Consider the following 10,583-nt stretch of genomic DNA (forward strand, 5'->3'; position numbering starts at 1 on the left):
CTAGAGCGGTGAAGCATCGATGCAGGTGGTGCAGGAGGCAGGGAGGCAGCAAGCTCGAGAGAAGAGGCATCAGGGTGTAGGTCAGAATCGGTGGAAATCTCGGGCGAAAAAAAGATGGTAAGAGTATCAGGAGACACGGGTGAGGTAGAAGGTGTAGTAGCTTGAGGCTCAGGTAAAGAGGGTGTAGGGTGAGGAGAGACGATAGGGAGTGGCGTAGGGTTAGGTGAAGTAGAGGATGGAGAAGAATGGTAAGGAAAAATATGTTCATGAAAAACAACATCCCGGCTAGTAAAAAAGGTATGAGTGGTAAGGTTGTAAAGTTTGTACGCTTTTTGGCCAACGGAGTACCCAAGGAAGACACATTTGTGGGCTCGGGGAGCAAACTTGTGAGAGATATGGGTGTTGGTGGCATAAGCAAGACAATTGAAGACTTTAAGGTGGGGAAATGAAGGTGGTTTTAAGTACAATCGTTCAAAAGGAGTATTTTTGGAAAGAATGAGGGTAGGAAGATGATTAATAATATGGACAGCTGTAAGGACACATTCCCCCCAAAAAGTAATAGGAAGGTTAGCTTGGAAACGTAAAGCACGAGCAATTTCAAGTATGTGACAATGCTTGCGCTCGACGACCCCATTTTGTTGGGGCGTATAGACACAAGAGCGTTGATAAAGGACCCCATGACCTTGGAAGAAACCACGAAGAGAAAAAAATTCTCTACCATTGTCCACTCGTATTTGGCGAATGGATGTATTAAACTGAGTTTGAACAAAAGAGAAAAAATCCTTGAGGATGTGCTGTGGTTCTGATTTGTGTTGCATAAAAAATATCCATGTGAAACGAGAGTAATCATCCACAATAGTTAAGAAATACTTGGCTCCAGAAGTTGATGCAACTGCGTAAGGACCCCAAATATCAAATCAAAAGGTTTTGTGGTTGTAATGGAACTGATATTAAAACGTAAACGACTTTTCTTGGCTAAAGGACAAACATTACAAGCATTATTGGATTGAAAAGGAAAATGCAACAGGTGTTTTGACATGAAATCGAGCTTAGAAGGAAATAAATGACCCAAACGCCGATGCCACAACTCTGTGGGTGAGAGAACAAGGTTGCAGACTTGGCGAGAGCTACCAAAGATGGTGGGAATCAACGTTACCAAGTAGTAAAGTCCTCCACGTTGCTTACCCAAACCAATCACCTTCTTCATCGTCAAGTCCTGCATAAGACACCATGAAGGGAAAAAGGTTATAGAACAATGCAATCCACTTGTAATTCGACTTACAAACATCAAATCTACTTGAAAAGAGGGCACACACAACACATCTAGTAACAAAAAACGTGGAACTCAAAGGAACTGTCCCAGTGGAGACTATGCGAGCTTGCTCTCCACTTGGTAATAAAACTGGTGAGAAATTGGTGTTTTTGACACCATCAGTAAGCAAATCAGGTGAGGAGGTTATATGATCTGTTGCACCACTGTCGATTATCCATCGACGTAAATGCAAAGAAGATTTCGACAAACCTGCCTTCATGGCAGCGGCATTAGCTTTTGGAGGAACGGAGACATCAACTCCTTTATTATTCATGATGTCAAGGATTTGCTGGAATTGAGTGTCAGATAACTCGGACATCACCGACTTCATCTCTTCCAAAGTTGCACCTGTTGAAACTTAATTTGCAGACGAAGAAGTGGATTGCGACCAACTTTCAGTTGCTGCGTATAAATATGATTTGACCTTGAATGGCGTCATACAGTGACTCCAGTTAAAAGAACTAGGGTTTCGACCCAGCTCTTGATACCATGTAAATAATAGAGCAAAAATATGATTTGCGGAAGTGTTTTCTTCTATTGAAACAAGGAGATTTATACAAAGAAGAATACTTGACTTAGAAGTAAATTACCCTACTTTCTAGGTATACAACAGGAAACTAAACTTTATACAAATCAATTACAAAATTGTTTCCTAAACTAAGCCAAGATATCAGGAATGATATCATTGACTTCTCTACACAGACCGAATAATGAAGAGCTAATTACGTCTTTCTGGTGAATACGAGCGTGTCAACTTGAGACTGAGTTCGGTCGAGTGAGTAGACTAGATGTGGTGGTGGTGTCAAATGCGTTGCTGACTTCTGTACTCAAGCTATCATGGGCAAGGAAAGAACATGTCCTGGCCTTGGGTTTTAGAACCTGAAGACAAAGTTGCTAGTCATTGTGAAGTTCAAATAAGGTTCAAATTTCAATGTGCCGAACACTGAAAAACCTAGTAACACCTCATCACCAAGAAGGTAATGAGATGATCTCTTTCACTAAGAAAACCAAAGGCTCCTCGATGGCAGAGACTTGGATAGGTAACTAGCCAAACTCAAAGTAGTACTATTAATCTAAACAGAAGGTACTTCTCGGTTGCCTGATTTTACGACCCCAGTGTTGTTAATCCAAACTGACATGTCAACATAGTGCTATTACTCCAACCTGAAAGTGTGTTGACGAAGGAGTTAAGTGAGTTAGTGACTTCTCAAAGTATGAGAATGATTAGCATAGAGCGAGGTTTTGCGTAGGGCGTTTGTGTGTTGAGTTGAAGAACCACTTCTATTTATAAGGTAGGATTTCGTGGTGACCAAGCTAGCTGAAGTAGAATCCTAATAGAATTATATTTCTTTGAAGCTTTTCTGGATATCTATGATATTATCCTTTCACTAAACAAAACCAATCCGCACATGGTCTCGGCCACTTCGACTTGAACTAGGATTCTGAACCTTAGCCGTCTTATGTGTTAAATTCACTTGTTATCTGATTAGTCACAAGTCTTGATTCTTGGAATAATTCAAATCTTATCAATACCTACCCTGATCCTTAGCAATTTCAATTTAATTAGAACTCGGTCAAATCATTCCTTAATCCGATCTTTTAAGAATCCTATTTCTATTAGGACTCGGCCAAGTTCTTCCATGGCTGAACATCATCTGGCCTGAGAAATCAATATTGGGTCGAGAACTACAACCTTTTAACCCAAGTCATCTCTCTTTTGCCAAACCTAATATATCAAGCCCAAACATGTATGCACTGAGAAATATGAGTAATCAATGATCCAATCATATTCATATTAGATAACAATAGCCTCATTTTACTCTTCTATTGCATGATTGTGCACCAGCTTGGTGGTTGTAAAATAACCATCTTCAGGTGTGAAGGTGAGAGGAGAGACATAAAAAAAAAAAAGATAGATTGAAAATATGGCTGCATCACAATTTTTTTTTTTAACAAACAATAGTATCTATACTAAAGGAATAGAGGAGTGGGCTAAGCCTTACATTGGGGCTATCCATAATAATGTGGTTCTAATTTGCCTTTGTCAAGAATCAAATCTAAAACCTCTCACTTACAAGTGAAGAGGAATATTATTAGACCATAGTACTAACTAGCAATGGCTGCATCACATTTGAGTGTTTATGAAAACTTTGTACTACCAAGGGCCTAACTTAATTTTTGCCCTAGGATGCTTAATTAGCCACAGCCAGCCTAAGATGGGATGGCAGACACTAACTACGTTTTTCTTATGATCAATGCCCCCATTAATTGCACATTTAGAATTTGAAATTTGGGCTTTTGTGTGAATGGGTAGACCGATACCATGTTATGAACTAATCATACAATGTCACATAGCTCGTGCGGGATGTCACGATAACAATGCACTTGTTTCAAGCAAGTCATTCTGTAAATTCAAGTATGCAATTGGAAACGAAACAAATTTTGTTTTCAATTCACAAATACAAAATATGGGGAAAAAAAGAAAGAAAATGATACGGGTAATGCAGGTAAAGAATCTTACATTTCTCAACTCTTGGGAAGAGACACAGGAATTAATGTGCCGTGAATTCCTTTTTACATATACCAAACCCAACCTTATAGCGAGGCACGAAACCTTAACAAAAACTTCATTTTCTCTCCCTGTGAGAGGTTTTCTCTCATTTTCTGTGAGAGTTCCTTCTCGCATATGTGCGCAGTAGTTTCCTAGTCCTTCATCCCCCTCAGCTGCTGGCCCTGGCTAAGGCTAGGGTTGGTGGCTCTCTTCTTCCCTTGTTTCCTCTTCTTTTTCTAGTTGTTAGCACTTATTTCCCTATGTTTTTCCGTTGGGCATCTCCCCTGTGCTTTGAATTACAAAACCTTAGCCATCAAATTTGTTCCCCTTCCCCGTTCTTTGTTTTCCTTTCCCATCAATCCACTCTATCATCAATTTCAAAACCTAAAACATCAATTTCGATTCCCCTTTCCCATCCTCTATCTCCATAATTTTATTCTTTCCCCTTCCTATCCCTCCCATCTGGCTCCGGCTTTGTTCCACCCCACAAATGTACAGATCTGCAGTCACTCTCCTTCAACGCGTTTTGATGCGATTCTCTAGGGAAGTGCGTAAAGCTCTTGCGCAGGTGTTCACACCACCCCCTCTCATTGATTTGTCCTCAGTGGCTTTTTTTGCCGTCAGTGACCTTGTTGCTGGTGGTTTATATCTCACTAGCTTTCTTTGGTTTGTGATTGTTGTCCTGTTCTATTGGTGTTTTCTGAAAGTTGTTGGAGTCATCGATTCCATCATATATGCGGATTTGGCTGAATCTCTATTTCTCGACGATGGGAACGGCAACTCAAGTAGGATTGATGGTAGGATTTTTCTGTTTCTAGGCTCGAAACTTTGTTTTGTGCTTTGTTTTGGGCGTCCATTTCTTCTTGTGTACCTTTCATGCAATTGGGCCTCTTCTTTTATAATTATGATGTGTTGGCAATAAATTTAACATTTGTCAAAAAAAAAAAAAAACCAACCTTATTGTTTTTGTTCTTATGCATGTATCTATATTTTTGTTTTTATGAAGATATGGGGTGTTTTCACACATCAAAAAGTTAAAGGGATATTGCATGTTCTTCTAAGTAGTTAGATTACTCACTCTATTGTCAATTGATTTAAGGTGAACACATAACTTTCTGCATATTATTAGAGTATGTTAGTCTATGTGTGAAGTCCAACAACTCCACATGCTCCTATCATTTAATAGGTGTTGTTCACTTGTTTGATTTAAGTGTTTACACGTAAGATTACATCCATGTATAAAACCTAGCTCCTATGTGCTTCGTGTCACTTAATATGTGTTCACGCATTTTAAAGTGGAACACTAAACTTTCTTCCTTTCGTTCCTTGTTTTTAATTCACACATACACACATAGTTCAACCACGAAAAATGAAAAGGAGGTTTACCAAGTATTAAAAGTCAAAAATTATAATTACTATATTACATTTTTCTTAATGCAATCGCTGATGGGTAACCTATGCGTTCATGCAATTACTAGGGTCCTACACACCCTTTAAAAATGACAAATAATTCATGAGAAGAATTACGCTAGTGGAGGTGTTATGTAACAAATATTATTGATTAATTACCTTTGTAGTGGAATAGTAAGGAGGAGTCATCACTGCGTACGTCCTTTATTGGAGGTAATCACGCATGCTCTCTCGTCACCGTTTTACTATACTCACCGTACGTAGGCTTATATACATAGTAAAAAGGAAATTTTATTTGAACCCACATAACTTATTTCTACACCTAACTTAAATTTTAAATGTTAATTATCTTTTTTATCATATTGTATAATTACCATCAAATACAATATAAAATTAATAATACAACTTAAATTTATTAATAAACCCACACCCTATAATTAAATCCACCTTCACTCATCGTTTATTCCACGTTCATTCCAGCTAAAACCCTAATAGCTCTTATAGAGAAAAACATGCTTTTCTTTATCAATAGATGGTGATTTTGAAGTTTTGAATACTCCAACTAAGGTATAAATCAATTTCTGAAAGAAAGAAAGAAAAAAAATCTTTGATTTTTATATTTTAGAGTTTAGAAGATGAGTATTTGGGTTTCATTTTTTTCCGTCAATCCAGGTTGCACATTGTTTGTTAAACTTTATATGGGAAATAGTGCATATGTTACAAAAGATGTTGCAGACACCAAATTTACTTGCTACGAAATCCTGTCTGCAACAATCGTAGTGAAATTATTAATAATTTGTTGCAGACACCAAATTTCTTGGATACTAAACCCTTTCTATGGAAAGTAGAAGTATTAATAATTTGTTTGGCATTTTAGAAAAAAAAAAACCATTTCTTTTGGCGTTACAATTTGTTTCCGTACTAGTTTGTCCTCCCATATTAAGCAGACATTATTTATCATGCTATCACTGACCTTTCATGAATAAGTTGATAGCCCAGGAAAATTGAGGGGCCTTCGTTTTACTAGGAAGATTATACCAAAAAGATCAAATAAGATGCACAGATAGGAGATGCCATATTGTTGTAAAAAAGCTCCAATTGGAAATTTGTAACTTAACGAAAAATTCAAATAAGATGCAGTGAAGCAATTGATAAAAAAATTCAGAGAGAAAATTCAAAAAGCTTAGTCACTAGCTAAAAGCTTAAGTGGAGACAAAGGCCTAAAAGCTCTGTTTCAAAGAGCTCAAGGTGGGAGGGAAGACAAAGGATCCAAAGGATTTTTTATTTCGAGTTTCTTTGAATATACAACCTTTGAAGCATCTTCTTCTGCTCAAGAAAATCTATTATTCCTACATGCAAATAAAATCATGGGGTACATGAATATTAAGAAAACAAGAAATTGAAAAGTGTTAGGTATATGGAAGATGGAATATTCATAAACAAGTAGAAACTTCACCAAATTATTTAAGTTTGGATTTTATTTTTTAAATGGGTGTAAAAATAAATTTACATTTTTAATTGGGTTTGAGAGGGTAATTTGGGAAATAAATTTGGGTTAGAGATATTAATTCTTTAATTAAAAATAATAAGGGTTTAAAGAATAAGCTGGATGTAGAAAGAAGTTTTCAAATAAAATTTCTCATAGTAAAATTAATAGGCGTTTCTCCTAGAAACCAAAACCCAAAAACAAGAGCAAAACGACATTTTTCAACAATCTTCGGTATTTTCTTTCAAGATATTATTACTCTTGCACAGTAAAATATCTCTTTAATTTCTTCCCAATTTCTGGGGATCCCTCTGCATATTTGCAACAAGTTATCAATCATGAACTCACAGACTAATAGTGAAAATGGAAACTGCTTGGGATGGACTGCAACAGATGAATCTGGAGTTCTATCGCCTTACAAGTTTACCCGAAGGTAACTAAATTTGTATCAGTTCTGTGTTTTTCATTAAGAAAACAGAAATGGAAACATGTGAACTAAATTTGTGTCAGTTTACTGTGGTTTTAATTAAGAAAATAGAAATGGAAACATGTGAACTGAGTAATATATGTAGTTGGCTAGCCATAATTAGGCATACAACTCACAAAAAACACATATCGTTTTTGTATTAACTCGAGACAACTGCCACTAGGTGAACGGCTAGAAGTGTATAGTGCCATTCCTTTTTATAAACACAGCGCCCTTGATTTGTTATACTGATATGCAGCTTGTGATATCTTTTAGACAAAGTTAGGGGCAAATTTATTTTGCTGCAGTCTGAAATAAATATTAAATTTTGATTGGAAATAATTCAGAAATAAATCTCTCATCCTTAGGCCTCATAAAGTCCGGTAATGCAGCTAGATCACGAGGAGTTGAAATCTGGAGACAATGATTCCAAGTACACCAAATGACTTGTATAATTGAATATAAAACATTGAATTTACTTGCTATATATGTATTGATAGTTCTAAATAAACATAGGTTTAATTAGGGAGACTTTGGATGCGGTCCCTAGTTATGAACAATCTTTGACTGAAACTTTGTTGGTTTTCAATTTTTGATCCAAGTCCCTAAAATTAATTGATAATTTATTTCTATGTATGTTACTATATTTTTTAAACTAAAAATTAAAATTATAGTTGTTTATATTAATGAGATTTTAAATAAAAAACATAATTTGTGGGATTAAAAATATTAAAATATAAATATACTATTGTGTGTGTGTGTGTAAACATGGGTACATTCATAAAAAATAACCAAAAAATTATTGTATCAAAACATGGGCACATTCTTCAAAATGGGTACATTTAGCAAAAATAAAAATGGGTACAAATAAATAAAAAAATATGGGTACAATACAAATAAAACTTTAAAAAATATGGGCACAAAAAGAAATTAATATATGGGTACAAATTAAAATTGAAAGGAAAATTGGTACAAATTAAAAAAGGGTTGCAAATTAAAAATGGGTACAAACTAAAAATAAAAATATATGATAAAAAATTTAGCCATAAATATAAATATACTAATTGTAACATTTTTAATATTAAATGAATATATTTATAAATAAAAAATATTTTATTATTGAAATAATTAATGATATTATTAATACAAAGGACCTTGATCAAAAATTGAAAAGTAATAAGGTTTTAATCAATAGAGTAGTAAAAATAAGGATGAAAACCTAATTACTCCTTTAATTAATGTATCCAGGGATCTTCGAAACGTTGATGCGTCGATAAGGATTACGCACTGCGGAATTTGTTATGCTGATGTGGTTTTTCCAACGAACGAGCTTGGCAACGCCAAGTATCCAATGTGCATGGGTATGTCGAATGATTTATCATGTCATATATATATGATTGTTCTTACAAATATTTCCTTAAACTGACCTATTCTGTCTATGATTGTTTGTACAACAGACATGAGATTGCTGGCATTGTTCAAGAGGTTGGTCCAAATGTTCACGGCTTCAAAGTTAGTGATCATGTTGGAGTCGGAACTTTTGTTAATTCTTGCAGAGATTGCGACTATTGTAGAGATGACCAAGAGATTTCCTGTGAAAAGGGAACTGTTGGCACTTATAACCGTGTTGATACTGATGGCACAATTACAAAAGAGGGTTTTCCAGTTACATTGTTTCTCATGAAAGGTTAGTATTCTCCATGTCAAATGTAATGTCAACCTGTACTTCTGTATCATCGACCCTGCGTATTTGCAATAACTGCAACGCGAGTGTCCAGACTAATAGAATGCTCAAGAAATCCGGAAACAGTACGAATCTATCACAAATGAGGATGTTAACTTTGTTCTTGAAATTATTATAGGTACTGCTTCAAGATACCAGAGGGCTACCCCTTGGCTTCTGCAGAACCTCTGCTTTGTGCCGGCATTACTGTTTATGCTCCAATGATCCGCCATAAAATGAACCAGGCCGGAAAATCACTGGGTGTGATTGGCCTTGGTGGTCTCGGTCACTTGGCAGTGAAATTTGGGAAGGCGTTCGGACTAAACGTGACAGTTTTCAGCACAAGCTTATCAAAGAAAGAGGAAGCTCTAAGTCTGCTTGGTGCAGACAATTTCGTTGTCTCATCCAACCAAGAGAAAATGACGGTAAAATTTCACAAAGCTGATACAACTCTTTACGACAAAATGTTTCATGGAATTTAGTTTGTGTGTACAAAATTGTGCTTAGCGTAAGAACTTTTGTTCATCTGATATTGTTATATCTAAGGTTTTTACTATTTATGCAGGCCCTGGCTAAGTCACTTGACTTCATCATCGACACAGCATCTGGTGATCATCCAGTCGATTCATATATGTCTCTGCTGAAGACTGCTGGTGTTCTAGTCTTGGTTGGGGTACCACGTGAAGTTAAATTAAGTCCCTCTTGATTATTGGTATGTTAATACTTTTAATACTCACAACTTTCTTTTTTAAGACAAGAATTATAGATCATTTTACAAAATATATTGACTATTTGTCAGGTATGAAGTCGATTTCTGGTAGCGCAACAGGAGGTACAAAACAGACGCAGGAAATGCTAGACTTCTGTGCTGCTCACAAAATATATCCAAACATAGAAATAGTTCCAATTCAGTATGTGAATGAAGCTCTCGAGAGGCTGATCAAGAGGGATGTGAGGTATCGGTTTGTTATAGATGTCGAAAACTCCCTTAAGTGATGAGGAAACCGATATTTCACTTCGAATTCATTGAGAATTGATACGAGGTTGAAGGTGTGTAACAGGGTTGTGGTTAATTTTCAGTTTCCGTTTTTGCCAAGTGTAAGGATATGAAGGGTCTAGATAGTGACAAGTGTCAAGAGATTAAGAAATAAGTTAGTTAGGTGGTTTAAGACAGTCAGGAGTGTTTACTTAATGTGTAAGGAAAAGATGTGAACTATATATATTTGTAATTGTTCTGTAAGCAATTCATTCATTCAATACAATTGAAGAATTATTCAATGATAAACCTCTCTCTCTCTCTCTCTCTCTCTCTCTCTCTCTCTCTCTCTCTCTCTCTCTCTCTCTCTCTCTCTCTCTCTCTCTCTCTCTCTCGTGCTTTACTTTATGAGAAAACTCCATTGCAGAAGCTTCACTTTCTGCATCCTAACATGGTATCTTCGCCAGTTGAGGTTCGTCTTCTCGATCCTGAGGATCTTTCTGCTTCCGCGCACCTTCTCTGAAGATTGGTACACATTTTTTTTCTTCTTATTTGGTACTGCCAGTTCTTATATTTGTGAGTTTGCGATCTGTAGTTTTCATCTGCTGATTGATCGCCATATGTTCGATGAAATGTTTGATTGAAGATCTTCTCTTTCT

General features: G+C 36.1%; 1 long non-coding RNA gene and 1 pseudogene across 1 annotated transcript; one reads left to right on the top strand and one right to left on the bottom strand.

Moving 5' to 3' along the window:
• Positions 1 to 925: 925 nt before the first annotated feature.
• LOC126612475 (uncharacterized) lies at positions 926 to 4,320 on the bottom strand. Its single transcript, XR_007619131.1, has 2 exons — positions 3,834 to 4,320; positions 926 to 1,216 (listed from the first exon to the last, which is right to left on the bottom strand). It is a non-coding gene; the product is annotated as an uncharacterized LOC126612475 (long non-coding RNA).
• A 2,777-nt stretch (positions 4,321 to 7,097) lies between these two features.
• Positions 7,098 to 10,236, top strand: LOC126612474 (probable cinnamyl alcohol dehydrogenase 1; annotated as a pseudogene).
• The last annotated feature ends 347 nt before the right edge of the window (positions 10,237 to 10,583 follow it).

This window comes from Malus sylvestris, chromosome 17 (assembly GCF_916048215.2).
Source record: "Malus sylvestris chromosome 17, drMalSylv7.2, whole genome shotgun sequence".
NCBI classification, from domain to species: Eukaryota; Viridiplantae; Streptophyta; class Magnoliopsida; order Rosales; family Rosaceae; genus Malus; species Malus sylvestris.